Source organism: Natrix helvetica, assembly GCF_964273705.1.
Source record: "Natrix helvetica genome assembly, chromosome: 1".
Taxonomy (NCBI): Eukaryota; Metazoa; Chordata; class Lepidosauria; order Squamata; family Natricidae; genus Natrix; species Natrix helvetica.
In genome coordinates, this window is record NC_138548.1 from 241804418 (window position 1) to 241827078 (window position 22661).

The 22661-nt window shown below is 39.2% G+C and overlaps 1 protein-coding gene across 5 annotated transcripts in view; it reads left to right on the forward strand.

Moving 5' to 3' along the window:
• The window catches only part of RBFOX3 (RNA binding fox-1 homolog 3), a 469732-nt gene that overhangs the window by 56148 nt on the left and 390923 nt on the right, over positions 1-22661 (forward strand). For 3 of the 5 annotated variants that reach the window (XM_081936818.1, XM_081936819.1, XM_081936814.1), the window contains exon 2: positions 17844-17958. The exons of the other annotated variants lie outside the window; for them this stretch is intronic. The gene's annotated coding sequence lies outside the window, so the exon portion shown is untranslated. The remainder of the gene's footprint in view (positions 1-17843; positions 17959-22661) is intronic. 5 annotated transcript variants of the gene reach the window in all.

Sequence of the window (22661 nt, forward strand, 5' to 3'; positions counted from 1 at the left end):
ACTGATCCACTGCAATGCTGGGCTCCCAGTTTATTGGTTACTCTGGTAATTAATAGTGGGAAGTACTGTACAATAGAACACACAGTGTTGCAGATCCCCTGTTCAAATCTCATATGCAAAACAGTCCTCAGAGCAGGTCTAACCAGGTTGAAACCTTGTTTAATAATTCAAATTTAAAAAGCATGTTTGTCAGGAATGGTTTCATCATATCTTTTTTTCAAATGGGGGAGGAGTCTGGCAGAGCAGGACTTACTATTCTCACCTCTTATTGGGCAAGTTTTGTTAATATGGGATAAGTAGACATATAGTTGTCCTTAATCTTCCAGAATCCTAACCTTATCCCTAGGCTGCACAAAACGAAACGCCTATTTAACTGATAATCAGTGATATATCTGCTGACTGCTATAAAGAGAACATCAATGTAAGAACAGATACAACCACTTTATCCACAGAGTATCCTGCAAGTAGATCAGAGTGGGTTGCAAAACAATATGTCATATAGTGTACTATATACACTATATAGTAAGATAGCTGATTATCAGTGTGGCCCTCTTTTTTTTAACCTGCCCTCACGTACTCGGACCAAGAAATAAAACATTTTAAAAATTAATAAATTAAGGCCAGATAACACAAGGTAATATTTCCACAACAGTTAATACATTTTCCTTCCCCTGATGCACCAGAAAAGTCTGAATGGAGAATTTATTTCATTCCATTTCTATTCTTTGGTGGTGTCATCAGTGTGTAATAATTGACTTGCCAAACACCAAAGTGATATCCAGTAGGGCAGATTCATTTGTTATCAATGTTCCTGAAAGAACATGATAATCCTGATTCTGAGTAAATAGCAGGTTATTTTGATAACTGTCTCTGATTTCTGTCAGATGCCATAGACTCAGAGCCAAGGACAAGAGCCTTTTCATTTTCATCAAAGAATTTCTCTTTTACAGTGAAACAAACTGTGTGGTGATTACTTGATGGATGAAAAGAAATAACATTTAGACTAGCATCACATGCGCACAAAATATTAGCTTCCAGATAGCATGAAATTTTCTCTTGCCAGAACTCTGTGGGAATGACCTTTTTTCATGGAATTCAGAATAGAGGCAATTGTGTGTTTAATTTAATGGACTTTTTTTTTTTGTTCTTTGGTGTTTATAATATAAAACTTTTTTTTTCGTGTTTTCAAATTATATAATCATCTAGTCTTTTATCTGAATTTATCCCTGTCTGTTGTAATTAAATTTCATTGTGATATACTGTTGCTTTTTATTTGTAAACCATCCTGATTAATTTTTTTTAAGAATAAAGGAGAAGTAAAAGAATAAATAGAACTAAGCAGAAAAAAAATCCATAGCAATGATAAGATGTTAGAGGGAAACCGGGAGGAGTCAAAAGGGAAATTAGTCTGGAATCCTAAGTAGACACAAGAGGGCTAAGTATGAAACACACCCACCCATCACCCTGCCTCAAAGCCGTTTATCAAATCTGACCCAGGTGCAAATCTTCAGTCAGAGAAAATTCCTGTGTACAGACTTAAACAATTAAACAACTAATTAAACACTTTATGTGCTGATCTGGCTGTTTGCCCCTGACATAAGATGAGGCAAAGAAATACAATGAAGTGAGTGTTAAAACTGGTGGACTCTGGGAACTCTCATCATCCCCAACTGAGACACCTCATTGGCTGCTGGAGGTGAGAGTTTAAATGTTTTGAATTTGGGGAATACATCTCTATAACAATACCTTAAGTATAGTAAAGGAATTCCATGCCTCTATGGCAGTGATGGGCTGCTGCTGGTTCAGACTGGTTCGGGCGAACCAGTAGTTGTGACCTGCGAGTGGTCCTGCCCATCCACCGGGGTGCAGTCCTGTCCTATATCGTTGTGTATTTGATGCCATATGCATGTGTGGAAGGCGTGTGTGTGTGAATTATTGTGTTTATTGATGTCGCACACCTGAGCAAATTGCTGTGTTTTTGGACGCGGCACGCATTTGCGGATGGCGCGCACACTCAAATTTACAGTGTTGGGTGAACTGGTTGTTACAGTATGTGACGCCTACCTCGGCTCCATGGGAGTGTTTCTCAGCTGTGGTTTCTTTAATATAGCTTGCCTATAACTGGATGGGTGAGAAATGGCCCTGCTTTGATGAATTTGAAATACATCTTATTACTACTCATATGAATAGCAGAAAACAGCTGAGCATGGCCATGCCACTTCTCCTATATCACTGCTTCATCTGTAGGAAAAGACATAAGAGATGAAATTGGGTGTTGGGTCCTATGTAGGTTATGGGCTACCCATTCCTTTATTGTAGGAAAAATACTGATTATCTGTCCAAAGTGTGGAAGGAGAAAAATGCTGAAGATTGAGGAGGAGGTAGCTTAACTGAGAATGAAAATTACAGAGAGAAGGCTGGGCTTCTCTCCAAAATGATCTGGATTCTTTTCAGTATTTCCTGTACTTTTCTTTCTCAGTGCACTTTCCCCTTTGTTGCATGGAAATGAATTTTTTTTTTAAAAAAAAAAACCTCCTGCAAGGTCACCAATGGTCTGATTTTAATAATGTGCTCTCAGCCACCACATCATAGCCAGTGCCTCCAGTGTGTCTGAGATAGCTACAGTCCCCAGACCAATTGTCGGGTTTCTGGGGAAAAGCCTAACTTGATTCAAGATGTCACTCTTTATGCACCTTCTGCTTTGTAACATATGCACACTGGATTGCATCCCAGCTCTCCTCTGTTGTGTTCAGCTTATTAACATGGAAACATTTGCTGTGGGATGTGTCATCATTCCTCTCTGCCCCCAGTATGTAGCCCTATATTGCCTCTTTGTTCTACTGAGCATCTTGCAATTGAGATTCAAGGTCATTGAAAGACTCTGAAATTTCAGGAGAATGAATTGAAATGAATAAGTCCAGCGAGACACTTTTTTCCTTTTCTTGCCAGGTGACACTCCTGGCCATGATTTATGCCCGACCACATTATTGAAGTGCCATCCAAATGCCATTATTTTCAAGGCGAATCTTTGTGTCACCCAGGTCCAGTCATTGTTGCAAAGGGAACTATGGAAGTTTCCAATAGCCTGGAATTTGTCCAACATCATCATATCTCTCTGAATACCTTGGTGCATGTTTTAAAACATCTGGATACTTGGTATTTTACAATGCGCTAGTGAGGAGAGTGATGGATATTGCAGATCCAGGAACTCTGCTCAACTTCAAAACTCTTCCAGTCTTCGATAGCAACTTAATCTTAGTTAAGTTATATAGATTTTTGGGGAGAAAATTTGATAAGAATAAGGTGCTTTTTACGATGAAACGTACATGATCCTCATTGCATTCCTTGCTTTTCTATTATAAGTGAGAATTCTGATTTCAAAATGTAATTGTTGCTTACAGTTTGATTGATTACAATCCATTTAATCAGATGTACCATAAGGTCCTGGGGAAGGAAAATTTTATACAGTATGAACATATTTGTTTATGGATGGGGAGAAAGAAGGGAGAAATTGGAAATGGTGTAGAGAGAGTTCAGCTGCAAAGACAATTATTTTGGGGTATATGTATGCCTATTCAGGACTCTGTCAAAATGTTGTAGATTTTCTCAATTAACTAGCCTGATTTTATTTTTCTCTTCTCCTACCCCTTTGCCACGCTCCCATTATCAAAAGTTTTGCATTCAGGAATAACTTTTTGCAAAGCAGAATATTCCATTTGCTTGATAGGATATTTTAAATTTATGAGGAGTCAAGATTTGCAAACCGCTAGTGAACACATTACTTAATTACTGACATGCTTCAACTGAGCAATGACAGTTATCTGCAAGCTCCAGACTTGTGAACACATAATACAATGCAATAAAAGCATCCGAGACCTGCAAATGTATAGAACAATGTACATAAATTATGGGTTTGTTTTAAAATGTATTGTGAATTATTAGCAAATGGAAAAGTTGGTGGTATGACAGACTTCTCTATATAGTTGTTCTGTGCTAAAGCAATATTTGGGGCTTTATTTGGAGAAAAAGTATTTTCTTTGCTTCTCTCCCCCACTGAACCTGACTACCTTGATTATGAAAAGAACAAGTATTAACACTACTTTGAAAAATTAAAATGTAAATAGAAATTGTATTTCGTAGTCCAGAAGCTAGAGTTTGCAAGATAATAATGCAAGGTATTTTATCTTTTATTTAAAGAGAATAAGACCTGTAATTTTGTCTTTGGGTGGGTATATTTGTGTCTTGAAGTCAGTCTTGACACCTGGCAACTGCCAGAATAAATCCCTGCAGTTTCTTGGCTAGTATTTTTGGAAGTGGCTTTCCTGCCTTCTTCCTAGGGATGGGTGAGAATCACCAAGGTCATCCAGTTGACTTCATGCCTAAGGCAGAACTAGAACTCACAGTATACTGGTTTCTAGCTGGGTGCCTTAATCACTACACCCAAATGGCTCTTTTGCCCTCTGTGTAGTGGCACAAAAAAAATCGTATTTAGGAGTCAGTTAAGTGAAGGAAAGGATTTTGTATTCTAAGGTCACTACATTTCTCTTCTTATAACTCTTTGTCCTTTTAGGCTGAGGGTTGACAGGAGAGGGTTGAGAATTTTGTTTTATTTCATTGTACTTTTATTTCCACCAGAGAAATCAAAAGGTATTTGAAAGAAGGCAAGTGGTTCATTAGGGATATGCAATCTTTCAGATTTGGTCCCAGAAAGATGGTTCAAGGCAGAGATGTTATCTAGCCATTTAAACCTTGTCCTTTCAAATTGGTTTTTTAAATTGCTGTGCTGCAGTTTTGAAAACACCTAAAGCTGGGTAAGCAAAGCTTTCACCTTGTTTCCTTTGGATCTTTGCCTGAAGCTACTATTAAATTTCCCTGGTCTAGAGTCTCTAGACATGTTTTAACTACAGCATCAACTATCTGTGACTCCATCATCCACCATCAGCCTGCATGACCATAATTTCTACCTAGCAGAGTCCGTTTATGATTTACCAACATAACAAGTATCATTTGAACCAGTTGTTGCTAATGCTTCAGAATGTGTGGGAGGATGAACAGAGCACTTGCCCTCAACTCTTTGAAGAAACAGTATCTTTCTCCTGTGCACTGCTTGGAGGGTCCAAACAAGGGTTAAATTATGTCACACTGCCCAAGGACTGGATTGAAAGTCTTTGGCCACGCCTTCTGGCTCCTTCTAGCGTCAGTTTTTCAATTCAATCCAGCCCATCAGAACCCATTTCACAGCTTAGCTATAAGTTTTTGCCTTAAAGTCTTTCATTTCTTACCTAAGTTGTTTTCCTTCTAGTTGTGGTAGTTTAGTTTAGTTGGTTTTCTTCCTTTCTCTCGTCTGGCTGGTTGATTGGTGCAGTTTGTTTGCTCCGGAGGTGGCTGCAAGTGAATTATCCGCCTACGCGATCCTCTGCCGGCTCCTCCTTTACACTTTCCCACCATTGCCACTTTCCCACTAAGCTTCTAGTGGCACCGTACTGGCCGCAAAGAACCTGGTTTGCCAACCTGACCAGCCTCTCCATCGCCCGGCCCTGGAGAATCCCACAGGAATCGGTCTCTCTCCACCATGGGGTCATACTCCACCTGGAGCCCCAGTGGCTCCAGCTGACCATCTGGCACTTGAAAGGACCTCCTGACTCGGGCCAGTTTCTCCAGCCAGGTCATTCGTACCATTCAAGCTGACAACTTAGTTGTTAAGTGAACAGATACTAAATGAAACTGCTTAAGATCTGTGCTTAAGAACTGACTTCTGCTTTCCTTTTTTGTAGACTTGCAACGGTTGTAAACATGAGGATTAGTCATAAAGTTACTTTTGCACCACTTCATAATTGTGAACTGTTACTAAAGGAAGCAGTCACTAAATGAGGATAGTCTCTACTTCCATCCATAAAGACCTCCAGAAAAAAATGGAGTAGCCTATCTCTATCTGACTTTCCTTTCTTATAGAATAAATCTCAGAAATCCCAGATCTCTTTCCAATGTCCATCAGAACATCTGGTACGATCTGAAGTTTTAAAGGAATATCACACCCTTTCTTTTATCATTCTAATATTGCATCCATTGTCTTAAAGAATGTGAATTTGGGAGGATAAATATGAAAATGTAACTAAACTAAGCAAAAGAGTCTTATAAAGTAAGTTCCTTCATACTGTCTCTGAATTTCTAATCATTCCTCCTGATTTAGCTAAGTTATTCTTTGAGTAAACTTTCCATTTCTCTTTCTAACTCTTCTCTTCCAAAATCTTCAGGTAATTCTATGAGCTTTAAATTATTTTTATGCAGTTCTGTTTCTAGCGAAGGCAATCTAACCTCCATCTTCCTTGTCTCTGACCTTTATCGTTAATATCAGTCTTACAGGAATCCAATTTTACTCCTAAACGATGTTGTTTGTGTAGGATCAATTTAATTATGTTAAATCTTTAATTTTGTTGTTGAAACTTACTCGATTGACCTACAAGCACATTTTTAATTTGTGATAAAATGACAGACGTGCCAGCTTCTATTAGAATCTTAATGGATTCTCACCCTTGTCCTCTCTTCTCTTACTCTTTAAGATCACATTACCACATGCGTTTAAGTATCTTTTTGTAATAGAATCTAAAATGCTATGCAGCCCTCACCCACTTTAATTTTTCATAAAGTAATTTTACTCTTTGGTATATCTGCACACATTTAAACAATGGTATTATTTAAGAAGTCACAATATAAAAAAGTAGAACAGAGGTGCAAACTGTACACACAGACATAATTTTTGCACATAATTGGAGATCAAATTTCTCATAGATATTGAGAGGGAGAGGAAACATTATTTCTACCATATTGCCCAAATTAATCCCCTCTGACAATTAAGTCTGCCTTCCGATGTTTGTTATGTACCACGTTTACCAAACCTATACATCGTCTTCTAAAATGGAGAATATTTTGGAATTTCTATGGAAAAGGTGTCCTACTTAAGTATTTTATTCTGACAAGCACAGTCAGAGTTTTCCAAATGCAGAATGCAGATAATTTTATGGAGAAAATTTAAACTCCCTTGTTGCAGGTTGATGCATAGGAGAAAAGGAGGTGATAATTGGCAGAGGAAGGCGCCCTGGTATGCCTGAAATGCATTGGTAATCAGCTTGACAAATAATTTTCTGCACCTGGTAGTTTTTGCCTTTTGCATCTTCCCACCTGCAGAATATGAACAAAGGTAGATCAGTGTAATTCGGTTACAATTGCTCTTTTTGTTGTATTTATGGCATTTATTTTTCTTTCTGCTTTTTGTCCGGCGCTCTCTTCCAGTGGAAGTTAGAATCTTGTGAATGTCCACAGATGCATTAATGTTCTTGGTGTAATTGTTCCTGTTCCAAATGGGTTTTACAGAGAAGGACCTTTTAGAAATAGAAGCAGAACAAGCTGTATTGTACCCTTATTCTCAGGATGCTAAATCCATATCCCAAATATCTTTGTCCATGCACAGGCAGCATTCTTCAGAGAATACAGCTTTCGTTTTTAGAAAGTTCTTCCGGGCTCTCATGTCTGGAAAGATAAGTTTGAAAAGGTGAGTAGGCAATACCTGATGGGAACTTGGAAGCCACAGATAGGGCTTAGTGGGATTTCCAGCAGGGGAAAGACAGGATTTTCATTGACCTACACAACCGTTTTTGATCCTTGTGGCTTTCTGATGAACCACATAAGCAAAATGTAAATAAATAAGCATATGTACAATTGTATGTTATAGAAAGTCTATATTTGGCAGTCTTGACTGCCCATTCTTTCTGCTTAATTGCTACCACTAGGTTGCCTGTTGACGATACCTTATTAGGGTTTTTCAGGACTGCCTTCCCTAACTAGAATCAACCTGCCAGATTCATTTTGCCCCAGGATAAATTGCTGAAAGTTGCCTATTTCCCTGAGGAATATACTATGGCAGGGATGTCATGTGACATATCATGACTTTTTCCCCCTTTGCTAAACCAAGGTGGGCGTGGCCAGCGCATGATGAATCTGGCCCATGGGCTGCGAGCTTGACACCCCTGTACTATGGAGTTATGTAAATGCTGCTTTTCTGAGATGGCTTCTTACTTGAACTGGGGCTGGCCCATAAAGTTCTGATCTCTTGGAAACAATTGAAAATGGAGCCGTTCTGGAAGGTTTTTGGTGAAGCAATGATGCCTAGGATGTGGTTTGAGGAATTGTCTTTAAAATTACTCTTACATTTTTACTGCAAATGTTTTGTTTCTTATGACTTACCGCTATATTGTGAGGGCCTTTAGACTATTGGCTAATAAATCCAATAAGTACATTAATGAAATGTTGCTAGCATGAGTTGGTAGAGTATTCCTTTTTCAAAGCTTAGCTTTCCACCTTAATTATCAAAATTTTACATTTCTGAGCAGGTACAGATAGTCCTCACCTTATAACCATTTGTTTAGTTGACTGTTCAAAGGCACTGAAAACAGTGACATTCAGCCAGTCTTCACACTTATGCCAGTCATAATGTACTTGTGGTCTCATGTTCGAAATGTGGGTGCTTGTCAACCGGCATGCATTTAAAAAGGTTGTAGCATCCCAGGGGTCAAATGATGGCCACCCTCTGACAAGCAAAGTCAATGGGGGAAGCTGGATTTGCTTAACAACCGTGTGATTCACTTAACAACTGTGGTGATTTACTTAACAACTGTGACAAAAAGGTCCTAATATTAGTTCAAGTCACGTAATGACCACCTCTCTTAGTGACCAAAGTTCCAGTCCCAATTGTGTAGTTGGTGCAGGTTCTCTTTAATAGACATGTAGGTTACTGAACCTTCATATACCTATATTGTATGATACCTCAAATGAATTCATGCACCATGTAATATATAGTGTCCTCGTACTGCACTTGGCCGTTCTCAGGACACACAGGAGGATTTTTTCAAACAAATGTGGCAATTGTGCCAGCCTATAATGTAAAAGGCAATCCATCAGGAATCCTAGATTGAAGTTGTTTAGGATTTACATATCACAGGAGAAAAATTCTGAATCTCATTTAGTCAATCTGCAGCTGCTTTAGTAAAATTGTAGCTTGAACACTGTTAGGAGCTCTATTCAGTCCACCTGGCTACCCCATATTACATCATCTTCAGCTTCTGGTCCAGAAACAAGAATAACTTTACATAGAATACACTGCATATAGTTTAAAATAATTCAGGTGTTATGGAGAAGTAAAGTTGAAAGTCATCATATGGATGGCACCTACTCCAAAGTGCCTGATGATAATGGTACTCTCAGTACTTTTCTGAGAGACAGCTCACCCAAAAAAATGGAAAGCACCCCCTGAATCTTAACTAAAAGAAATTACCCAAAAGGTTAGCATTATCAACAATACCCAAAGTTCCTGGAATATAAAGCAGCTTCAATATCCCTCTGCCTCCCTCTCCACCCCTCTCTCCCTCTCTCAATCATCTAACAGACTAATGGTGGATGATACCCCAAGTACCAGGCCTTAATAGATGGGAAAAATGTGATAATTCTTATCTTTCAACTTCCAATGACATTACCCCTTTAGTACCTCCCCTGCCCATATCTGACTTGTTTAACAGATTTAACAGAGTTGGAAGGGACCTTGTAGGCCATCTAGTCCAAGCCCCTCCCCCAATCAGGAGACCCTATATCATTTCTGACAAATGGCAATCCAATCTCTGCTTGAAAGCCTCCAGTGACGAAGCTCCCACAACTTCTAAAAGCAAGCTGTTCCATTGGTTGATTGTTCTCACTGTCAGAAAACGTCTCCTCTAGGTTGAATCTCTCCTTGATCAATTTCCCTCCGTTATTCCTTGTCTGGCCTTCAGGTGCTTTGGAGAAATAGCTTGACCCTCTCCTCTCTGTGGCAGCCCCTCAAATATTGGAACACTGCTATCATATCTCCCCTGGTCCTTCTCTTCACTAGACTAGCCGTGCCCAGTTCCTGCAACCGTTCTTCATATATATTTAGTCTCCAGTCCCCTAATCATCCTGGTTGCTCATCTTTGCACTTTCTCCAAAGTCTTTAAGTTTCATACAATGCATCCATAGAAATGTGTTTGGAACTGCTAGGAACCAGTAACAAGACAATTATATTTTGAATGTGTATATTTAATCCACAGACTCTTTAAAACTTCTAGAGACCTGGGCATGAACATCAGTTTTTGTGATGGGGAGAGCAGGAGCAGCAAGCCTGCAGTTTAGATTGTGATAAGAGTTTGTAAGTAGAGTTCACTGTTGCAATGCACCTCTCAGTTTTTCTTGTTTCTTAGTATTATTTGCCATGACATAAATGTTGTAAGCAGTCATAAGCCTGTATTATATTTTTGGCAATACCACCATTTCATAAATTTGACAACTTTACATGATTTGTTGGAAAACGATTCAAAAAACTGGCAGGAAAAAAAACCTATGGGAAGCTGCCTGATGCTAACTTAATACTTTGATCCATCTAGCTTAGTATTGATCTGCTAAGCAATTTTCCCGGCTTTTCCTGTCTTTATTTATGCCTATCCCAATTGTTAACTATGGGACTTTCTGTATGTGACACAGAGACATAACAACCAAATCTTTCTTCATGAGCATTCAGTAAATAGAAGAGCAGAAGGGAATGGCTTTTGCAATAGTGATGGAGAAAAATAGATATACTTGACCAGAGTTGGGAGATTATTTTATTTTCATGCTTGTTCCACCACTTTGCAGAATTCGATGGGCAACATATAAATTTAACAAATAAGTAAATACATTCGCACATTAAATCCCAGAACTATTGCAAAATTAAATTAAAAATACTAGTGATGGTAAAGGCACTAGGTTCATTAAAGAACCACCACTTGAGTTTTGATTTAAAGCAAGGTCAATTTTATAGGAGAATAATTGCCCAAGGCCATGCAATGAGAAGTGTAGTTTCAAATCCAAAGTACAGATCAGTATCTGAAATGAGTGAATGGATCATACTTTTCATCTAAATCAAAAGTGATGTCGGGGTTCCAAGTAATAGTCCCATAGCAAGCAAAACTCCGAGGCAGGTGAATTCTTCCAAGAATAGCTTTATTGGAAACTATACCATGGCAACTTTACAACCTGTGAAGCAGGACTTCAACTCCTAGAATCCCTGAGCCATCTTATTCACAGGTTATAAAGTTGTGATAGTTCCCTTCACCAATCTAAATAAAACTAAAATACAAACATCAGTTTATTTTCATTTCGTATTGCTATTACACCTGTTGGAAGTGCCCATTGGAATTTCGAATAGTGCCTTTTGGGGGGGCTGTTACAATTTCGAACAAGTGCTAAGTGAGGACTATCTGTACTAATCTCCAATTAAAGTCAGACTTGCTATTGATTGATGAACATGGTAGATTTGTTGGTGTTGAACTTGAATTATATGGGGACAAGACTTTGCTATTGGGAATGTATACCCCTAAATGAGGCTTTTAGTAAGCAACCTATGGAGAAATTCATATGTTTTTTATGAAAATTGATGCTTGATGGGGAACTGAAATGGAGTGATTTTGCCACCATTACATAAGACTTCTAAGAAAAATAACAAAACCAATCAAAGCAAATTACCAAATGCCTTTTTTTTAATATGATGGACAATTTAGGATAAGTGAGTACATAGAGACTGAAAAATGGAAATGTTAAAGAACATACTTTTTAGAAAGACGTACATCTTTTTCAAGAATAGATATATCTGGATTTCAAAGAAATTACTAAAATTATTAAAGTAGAGATTTTACCAGAGACTTTTTCTGATTATAACTCTGTGAGTTTGGTTTATAAAAAGGAAGGTTCCACTTTTAGTTGGAGACTAAATAAAATACTGTCACGGAAAGAAGCAACAGTGAAGGACTATAAAAATAAATTAAGATTAAAAAAAAATAACCTAAACACTGGCATAGACATAAGCACTTTTGGGGATTCTAGTAAAGCTTTTATGAGAGGATATGTTATACACTATCATACTGTACTTGAAAAGAAAAGCCAAGACAAAATAGGCTGTTTTGGATGAGAAGAAAGAAAAGAAGAATTTAAAAAAATCTCCAGGGAAGATAAATATTTCTCATCAAATTAAACTTTTACAGCAACAGCTGTCAATGATAAAAGAAATGGAAATAAAAATGAACTATGCAAAGAAAAAAGAAACCTGAATTTGCAAATAAACCATGGAAATGGTTGGTATATAAATTAAGAAAAAAAGAAAGAAAATGATATTAAAACTTCAAGAGGGAGATGCTGTAATAATGGATAATGTGACAATACAAAAAGCCTTTCATCAGTATTATTCTAATTTGTACAAAGGTCATAGTATTCCTCTCAAGAAAATGGATATTTTTTTTTAAAAAAAGAAACAATTACAGAGAAACAAAGACAAATAATAAAGGGACTCACAAAAATAAGAGGTTTCTAAAGCTATAAAAGAGCTTATAGGAAAAGTGTTGGGACCGTGTGGATTAACTGGTTCGCATTGTAAATGTTTTGAGGATGATCTCTTGCAACCTTTGCAAAATACAATGAATTTTATTTTATAGGAAGGAAAGATGCCCGAGACATGGAAAGATGCAAATATAATATAAATACTCAAAGGAGGATAGGATTTGACTTTGATAAGAAGTTATAGACCAATATCACTACTTAGTAATGATTCTAAACTATTCATTATGATCCTAGCAGACAAATTAAAAACAATTTTATAAGAATTTGTGAAATGAAGCTGGTTTTTTACCTAACAGACAATTAAAAGACAGTGTTACAGCTGTGTTGGATATTTTGGAATATGTTGAACAACATAATGAAAAACTAGTTTCATTATTTATTTGGATGCAGAGAAAGCTTTTGACAAATTGAACTGGACTTTTTAATATAAAATGTTACATTTCTATGCTGCCTATCCCACTGATACAGAACTCTGAGCAACTTGCAGTATAAAAGTTTTAACATATGAGTCTATTAAATACACAAAAATGGATTCACGTTTACCCACAAAGGAGAAATGGAACATGATGGTACTTGCTGAGATGGTCAAATTGACTGCTTTTGCATCCAAAATACTTGGAGTGGGGGTCCCTATATCTTGATTAATTGATTCCACCTGAGTGAAAAGTGGAATGATTTCAGAAATAATAGTTGTGCTATTTACACTTAGGATTGTTTCATTCCCATGTGTTACTAGCATTGCAGAATTACTCAGGGCTGCAATTGACTCAGGCCACCATATCTTGTGAATGTGATATGTGACTATATAAATACTGTCACGCCTCCAGCATAGAGTTTGTATACGTATATGGTGTTATTGTTCGCTAACATGTATTGAGCTCCATCTAATGGCAAACCTTTCATTTTTTAGAAAGTTGGTTTTAGTAGTATTTTGACCCTGAGTACATGTCCTCACATCATCCCTTATTCGGTGTGTGTGTGTGTGTGTGTGTGTGTGTGTGTGCATCCTGAGAAGCCAAACTCCCATTTTCTAAGGTTCTGAGGAGACAGAAACATCTAGAAGAATCCAGCCTAAACCATGATGCATATTCATTGGAGGATAAAATCCATGTCTCCTCAAAGACATCCATACATAGCATCTCTGATTCACCTCATCCCGTTCTTTAATAAAGTGTCAAAATATGTGTCAGCGTTCCCAGTAGCACTCCCAACGAAAGAAAACCCCGAGGCTTGAGGTTCCTCAAAAGGTGCAGTGCAATGCAAAAGATGGCTTCCAGGCCTGACACTATGTACACATAGTGTGGTTTATTGAAGGATAGGAAGGTTTAGCTGCATGTTGAGCTACACTCGGGGTAACGTGCAGTGAGGACAGAACAAATACCACTAATGGTATTTCCTCTGTCAATGTCATGCTGAGGAAGCCAAAGATTTCTCATCCCCCTTTGAACCTCCAGATTTGGTCTCTTAAGCAAAGAGATAGCATTGTTTTCAATGGCAGGGAAATTTGAAACAGTATTTTTCTCAGAAGCAAGAATGGGGGGAAACAATACCCTGGCAGGCCTCTGGAATCGTAGATCATCCAATATGAAACTGTGTTTCTCCCTGATCATGTAGGACTGCTCTGCTTGGAAATAATTTTGCCTCTGGATGGCTCATTTGGATGTTTAGTTAATGTTATTAATAGTTTGATTTTCATTTATATGAGCACTTGTTGGTGTAATCTGACAATGGCGCTATTATTCCATCTAAGTTAGGATATTCTTCTTTTAGAATTTATTTAAGTCTCAGCAACTAATAACAAGGAGAAGAACAAATAACCAATGGAAGAAAAACAGCGTTTAAAAATCCTATTAACCTTTGCAGGAAAAATGAAAAAGCATATTCTTTTCTTTCATATGCACATTTTCAAGGTTATACCAAGGATCATGACTGCTAGAAATCAAGAGAGAACTGTGAGCATAAGTCAGCAAGTCATAAAAGTTCAAGTATTGCCATTTATTGGCCACTTTTGTTCTATATTGTGTTTGAGGGAATTTTGCAGAGTGTTCCTCAGAGCTCTATAAATGACTTACAGGATATACCATTCTTACAAGTATTCCTGTTCTGAACAATTGAGAAAGAATAAGAGAAATCTTCCCTCAGGCCTTGTGCTTCTCTAAGCCGTGTGAATTAAATGCAGGGTGAGATGTTGCTTGCTGACCCCTTTCACTAATACCTGTAGAGTTTCTCCCCTTTCTTTCCCATCGGACTTGCAGTCTCTGAAGATACAGAGTGAGAAATGAATCATTAATTGGTTCTGACAAACAATTTGCTCCTTTTGTTGTTGCTCCCATTCATCATGCTCACATTTCCCCCCCATTTTTTTTCTCTAATGGTTCATTATGTTTGTTTGGCAAACATCACTACAGAGGGCCAGGTTGGAAAAGATTATGTTGTAAATTTCAATTTGCTGGTCTGGGGTATGACTCTTTTTAAATAAAGAAATACGCTGAATTTCTGTTCTATTAGCCAAACTGTCTCCATCTTGACTCTAAATTTCCACTTTACTTACCCACATTTGTTTAAGCTGCAGAAACAGGAAGTTCTATATTTAGAATGATTTAAAATTTCTCTGTGCTTAGGTCTTTTTACTTATCCCTTTTTTAAAAATGCAGATTTCATTCCACCCTAACAGATTACTTTGTCTTTTTCAACACATTATTTGTAAACCTGTAGAGCCACATCTGGGAATGCACTCTCCGACCATACACTGGCTAGAGCTGTGATAGCAAATCTATGGCACGCATGCCCAAAGTGGCACCCGAAGCTATGTTGCCCAGCATGTGCAGCCTTGACTGTTCGTTTTCTGGGTTACTGGCGTACACGCAACGATCAGCTGTCCTTTGTGCAGGTGACAGTGCTGAAAACCGGTTGTGTGCATGCATGCTGGCCAGCTGATCATTGGGCACGCATGCACACTAGAACCTGCAAATTAGGCTTTTCCAGAATCGGCCCCGATGAGTGTGCGTGCGCACGTCGTTTCCACATGACATTTCCGGCACTTGGTGCCAAAAAGGTTCGCCATCACTGGCCTAGAGTTGAGAGCCTGCCTTTTCCACAGTCCTATTGCACTGCAGATTCCTTTGTATAACATTGCTATTCTAGTGGCCACTGAAGAAGAGTCTCTTCTACTCTAAACATTTTCTGGAAATCTCATTTTCTTGCTTCAAAGTTTCATTCTTGTTGCATTTTTTCCATAAAAATTCTGAGATGGACCATCAATGCAGACATGTCTTCTTGCGGTTGTCATTCTATTCATGTTCCTTTTTCGGACACCTCTCTCTTCATGATGGTTCTATCTCTAAATTATGCTCCTCCAGTTGTTTTCACCAGACAAGATTTATAGCATTTTAGCTCAAATACGTTTTGAAGATTGCTGCTTCAAATTATTCAAGCTTTTAAACCATCTTCATCTAAAACCAAAGTATTTATCCTTTAGTTTGATGCCGTGGGCATCTGTTTTGTCAAATTTTATAGCCCTTAGGGGGGCTGTCATCAAAAATAGAAACTGACACAAGAAATACTATAAGGGTAGGACTTTGACTGCACTGGCAGAATGAGTAGGAGGGGCTCACAAAAATAGCAGCAGAATTATTATATTTTGAAACAAATGAAGCAATATCTCTCTTTTTAAATCTGCCTGTTCCAGAAGATGGAAAGGATAGATAAATGCTTTGTAACTCAACAACCTTGGTTTTCTTAGAGCTGTTTGTTTATTTATCAAATTTACACATTGTCCATCTCACCTAAGTGACTCTGGATGGTTTGCAATTTAAAACCATACTGCCATGTAAAAAAGACATAGGCAAAACCAAAGTTAAAAACAGAAGTAGAAACAAGTTAACAAGTTTAAAAAAACGATAGTGAATGCTCTCAAGCCACCAACCCCTTTCAGGATTGCAGACCACTCTTTGTTTCCGGTGTCAGTTGGTCTTGACCATGAGTGTCAAACTCAATTTCATTGAGGGCCACATCAGGGTTGTGTTTGACTTTGGGGGGGTCAGGGTAGGTGTGGCCGGGGTGGGCGTGGCCAGCTCAACATCACTTGTGTCGGGCGGTGCCTGTGGCAGCCCAAGCTCTCTGCCACTGAAAACATGTTCCCGAGCTCCGTTTCCAGCTCCGACGGCCTCTTGAAACCCTCTGCAGTGAAAACGGAGCTCAGGAGGGCTGTGTGTGGCCCTCGCGAGCTTCGTTTTTTTCTGGCAGAGGCATCGCGGGCCAGCCTTTCGCTGTTTCCAGGGTGGCTCCACGGGTCAGATCTAAGCACCCCGCAGGTCGGACCTGGCCCCTGGGCCTTGGGGTTTGATACCCCTGGTCTTGACACTGTTACGTAAGGCCAGAATGGTGGGGGTCTGCCTCAGCTCTGAGGATGTTCCATAAGTGGGGCAACATTGCTCTTACAAGTGTAGCTCTGCTGAATATTTGATATTGTTTGCCTGTAGAGATGAGGCACAAGAACCTGAAACCTCATCAAAGAGAAGGATTCAGAAATATTGGTAAGACTTGAAAGTAAATCAGACTCTTGAACATTTCTGACTTGTCTGTGATAAGATAGTGAGTTTCTGAAATCCTCACATCTGTAGGGGTTGAGTCCCTGCCTCTTTCCTATTTCTGTGCTGAAGTGTGAGTGGGAGAATGGGCTTTGAGCCTTTTCTATTTTGCACTTAACCATTGCATGGATGTACATAATCCGGCAATCTCTTTTTTAAGCTGTATCCTGCTAAAGTTGCTATCATCTTGTGCCCAATTCATACTGAAGACAATTTAAAGCCACCCTTAACTATTCCAAGATTAATGTGGTATATTTTGCCTTAAACTGTCAATGAGCCATAGCAGTTTTACTGTGGGTACAATCTGATGTGCTTTGACGATTATTTTGTCAATAGTGCTCTCAGGGGACACCTATTTGTGGGATCTGCCCAATTCCTATTAGCCAATCTACCACGTCAGGCTGATAGGATTACAGTTCCCCTCCTCTAGTTCATGAGTAATTACCCTTCATGGTCATTCTGCTTTAGGCAGAGGGGAAAGTCCAGCTTTTCAAACTGGATTCTTCTCCCCCCCATAACTGTCAAATTTCCTGGCTGATAGATGAATGTATCAAAAGACCATGACTTCTGCCTGCTTCCAAAAGCTTTCTGAAACTATGTTCAAAAACAACACGAATGACCGCTGACAGGACAAGAGGTTGTATATTGAAGAGATACAAAGAAAACCAGTTCAAGGGCTTGCCAGTTAGGGTGTTGACTGTTTTGGGTGTTGGCTGTTCAAGGGCTTGCCAGTTAGGGTGTTGGCTGTTTTGGCTGATCCACAACTGCAAGCTGGGGGTTTGCTCAGAGGACAAATGAATAGTGTGTCCCTTCTCCCTTCTTCAGCCCCCTTTACCACTTGGAAAGCTGATCCCAGAGCAGTGCTGTGATTGGCCAAAGGTTTTCCTGCTGAGTGATGATGCTAAGAAGTTGGGGGAAAGCATTTGAAAGGAGCCTTGGGGTAGGTATAAAAAGAAGTAAATAACTCTGCATTTTCTAAGCCCTCATTTTAAGATCCCCAATAGTTTATATCAGCCTCCCTTTTTTTAAAAAAATTGATGCAAGGTAAATCTACTTTCTAGAATAAACAATATATTTGCCAGTGTATTTGCAGATTTCTTAAGTGCACAAGATTCCTTTGGCTTTCTTCGGCAACAGTTTTATGTTTACCTCCATGTACACTACAGTACATAAAACTGAAACAGATCTTTGGAGTGAGATTGAGTATCTCCTTATCCTGCTTTTGCTAAAGTTGAAATTTCAGTCTACAAAGATGTTTTGCTGTTGATCAGAAAGGATTTGTAAAATAATGGTAAAGAGATTGCACCATGAAATTGAAGAAGAGGTTATCAGCTGGTTTGATTCAATTACGAATCAGCTGAGAGATCTTCTAAAAGAGCTAAATCAGCATAGCAAAACCAGGACCATAGTCACTGTCCTTGCATGCATCTCAAATTTGCATGGAAATATTTGTGAATATTCTATCTTATATTTCTTGGTCAATTTACCAATTAGCTTTCTTTGTATTTTGTATTTTTATATATAGATATCCATATGCATTCATTAATTTAGAGTTAACTTGATTTTTTAATACCATTGTTTCTAATCAACACAATGTATGAAGTTGGACTTTACAACAAGGTGTGTTTAACATAATTGGTGACTTGGAATGATGTATGAATTCCTCCCATATTGTTCATACGCTGCCACAAAATATGTTCCAATGGTGAGAATAGGTTTGCTAGGACAGCTATTTTAAAACCAGTAGTATTCTTGCCTTCTCAGAAATAGCCATTTGCTGCACATTTTTCATACTATATTACACTGTTCCCCCCTTTTATTCAGACAGGTAACCTCTATTTGCTAGTTGTCTTACTGGCCTTGTAGAGAATCTTGGAGAAAAAAATATTCTATTTGAATTATGGAAGAGATTTGATGAACAGAATTATTTCCCCCCTATAATTTTAATTGACTTAAGTGTTAGGAGGAACCTGTATGAAAACAAGACAGTGGTTATCTTCATATCAATGGGTGCAAATTAAGCACACTTATTTTAAAATAACTGTAATTTAAATAATTAGGATTTGAGATTTGTCCGTAGAAATACTCCTTTGTTGTATTTCCTGGATATACCTGCACTATTCCCAGAAGTGCATCAGAAGTACATCATGTATGTTGTACTTAGAAGAAAATTCAGTGTGGCTTATTTCTAAAGTATGCGTAAGATTACTGTCTTGATGCATTCCTCAAATAACTCTTAAAATAAACCTCCATGTTTTGTTTGGGAGGCACTTGCTTAATAAAGTGGGAGAATCTTATTCTCTTCTGGCTTGGAGGTAGTTGAATCAATGTGCTGTCAAGAAGAAAATAACTACAATAAGAAGTAATTATTAGTGGGGCTGACTAAACGTATACATAGGTATAATTATTTTAAATATAAAGTAAAAAGAGAGAGAGAGAGAGAGAGAAGGAAGGAAGGAAGGAAGGAAGGAAGGAAGGAAGGAAGGAAGGAAGGAAGGAAGGAAGGAAGGAAGGAAGGAAGGAAGCTCTCTTAGTAGTGGAGGAGGTACAAACCTGAACAATGGCCAAGAAGAATATTGTTTAGGATGGTTGTCTAAGAAAGCAGTGAAGATGCAATTAGATTTTAATTTTCACATGAACCACCCCAGAGAAATTCAACTATGTCTATGGGAATTGAGGGTAGAAACCTTGTGATGTATTTATGATATGTTTTGGTAAGATCATGCAAAAGGCAAGTGTAGAGTTAATCGAATTTCCAAATAAAAATATTGTGAAACTTTCCCTCTGTTCTCTTGTCATCAAGAAAGTTGCATTGATAATTATTTAGATATTAAATTGAGGTACAAAGAATAGAGATTGAGCAGTGAGCGGTTGGTGTGAAAGAAAGCGGGAAGAGAAGAAGAAAGGGGAAGAACGTTGCTTTGAATCATTATCCAAGACGACTTTTTCAGTCAATGTTCATAAATGTTCAACAGGGACGGCTTTCCTTCTAACATGCTGGTTAAGAAGCTTCCTACTTTTTGTGACATATGAGGTAAAGTATTTGATATTTTGCATTCATTGCCTTTAAAAGTTAATTAAAACTATATATCAAGAAGCCAGACCTGTGCTTAATAAAAAAAAAAAGTCTGATAAAAATATGCTAATATCTTTCGGCTTCAATCTAGAGCTCCCTGATGGGAAGTGTTGGAGAGGCCAAGCTGGTAACTAGATTAAAAATGCCTCCAGTATCAATATTTATGGTGCTTGGAAAAATGAGGCCTGGGAGCCAGGAAACCCCGGCTTCAGTACAGACCAGTTTACTGGACAAAAGAAGAATAAAGAATAAGCAAGATGAGAGAAAGCAGCTTTGTTTGCAGATCTATTGGCATATAGGTCTATTGATTTACCAATCTAGGATGAAATTTAAATGTTTAGGATTCTAAAAATTTAGGATTTAGGACGATAGAAAGATTCTAATTTCCCAGTCTCAACCAGAACATTCACACCAGAGGTGGTTATTCAGCAGGCTCTGACCAGTTCTGGAGAATCCGTAGCAGAAATCTTGAGTAGTTCGGAGAACCGGTAAATACCACCTCTGACTGGCCCCACCCCCATCTATTCTCTGCCTCCTGAGTCACAGCTGATTGGGAGGGAATGGGGATTTTGCAGGAACCTTCCCCTGGAATGGGGAGGGAATGGAGATTTTACAGTATCCATCCCCTGCCACGCCCACCAAGCCACGCCCACAGAACCTGTAATAAAAATTTTTGAATCCCACCACTGATACACAGCCGTCTTTCAGCTTGCAAACTCCGTTTACTCCGTTGGGGAAATTACCTCTGTACCAACCAACTTTACAGGTTGGCTGCCTGGCATAACATTCCTTGCTTTTAATATAAGAAAGCTTGCAAGAAGAACCTTGGGCCTCTTTTGACTGGCACAACGGCAGCAAAGCTGAAGAGATGCCTCCAAGGGCCATCTTGGCAATGGGAAGCTGATAGTTAATGTACAGCATAAATTGTAGCAGTGACAAGGTAGATTGGAAGAGGAAGATGGGATCAGCAAAGCATTTCAGTCAGGGGAAAACAGGATCTGATTATAAAAAGGAGGAGGCTGCTTGGCGCAGAAGGGGCCTTCAAGGACAAAAAAAGATTTGTATTGGCTTTCTGATCTGAAAAGCAGCTATCCCAGAATCTGCCTGGCTGCCTGGATAAATGTCCTCAGGCTGCCTGAGAGTATCTTATGAATCTCAGCATCCCAGGAAGAGAAATGTACCCTAGCACTCTAGCAATGCTAGTCTCAGTGCCGTTTACTGGAGAAGGAGAATCCTCTTCAGCTCTGACTATAGCTTCTTTAATAAAACTCAGCATGAGGAATAGCTCTTCAGGGACCAGACTGAGGAAAGAAGATTTAGCAAGGCATCAACAAGAGATGTGTTCTGCATGGAAGATGAGCCCAAAAAAGCCAATAGGAAGCAGGCACTGGAAAGAACGTATTCAGCAGTCTTCAGTATTCCACTGTGACTTTGTGTTTCTGTCATTGTCCCACTAAAGCAGCCTTCTGAGCCAACTTGTATGGGAAAGACACATCTGAAGAAGCAGCTGTGGAAAGATGTTCTCCAGCATAGCAGAGATGGAGAACTGGTGAGGAAGGGCAAGGGAATGCTCTGATCTCTGTGGGGTCCCTTCTTGTAGTCCTCTTCTTCGATCCAAGAAACTTCTTCTCCACAGGTATTGGGTAGCAGACACCATTGAGGAGCAGAGAAAGGAAAGTCCAGGATCAGTTGGAGAAGCCTAGATCATTGCACGTGCCACAGGAGGAAGTGGTGAAGAAAGACATTTATTAGGAGAGAGGATTATAATCACAAGCTATTGCCCTGTTCTTTTCTATTCTGAGTACGTAGTAATTAAACTTTTATTAGCATTTAAAAATTCTCATCAAGATTCCAGCACGTTTAGAGCTTCTAATACTTGGATAAGGTCATTTTCCAGAGTGGGTTTGCAGGATGGTCCAGTGATGGGTATTGTCACAGCCAATTGGCCTCGAGACTGGGTTGAATCTGAAGCCACACCTCTGGGCTCCTCTCTTCTGACTCCAGTTTTAATCCAGTCTGGCCAGCATAGAGACAGAAAAAAGATTGACTCCTGAAAGAAAATCCATTACTGGACCCTTCTCAAACCAGCGTGGCTTCCTGCCTTCCAGAGACCTTACCTCCTCCTTTTCGTAAGTTCCCCGTTGGTGGCTGTGGTTTTCCAGCTGCCTGGGGCTTGATTTTTTTTTGAGTTTGGGAGGCTCTGGTGGCTGGGTCGCTGCTCCGGTGGCCATTTTGGCCGGCAACCACGTGGAGCCTGGAGGCCTTGTGCTGCTCCGTCCAGTGCTCAGCTGCTGCAGTTCTTCTCTCGGTTCCCAGCTCGGGGAACGGAGGGTGTCAACGCCCTTCGCTCCAAGTGGCCAGTCGGGCTGCTGTACGCTTTTCCCCTCCTACCTCTCCTTCCCGTGATCATCCAGAAGGTAGTCAGAGAGCAGGCCGAAGTAATCCTAGTGGCCCCCTACTGGCCCAGGAGAGCATGGTTCGTGGACCTGCTGAGTCTGTCAGCAGGGAGACCGTGGAGGATTCCCTGGGGGGAGGTGAGATTGCTACAGGGGAAGTTGGTCCATCCA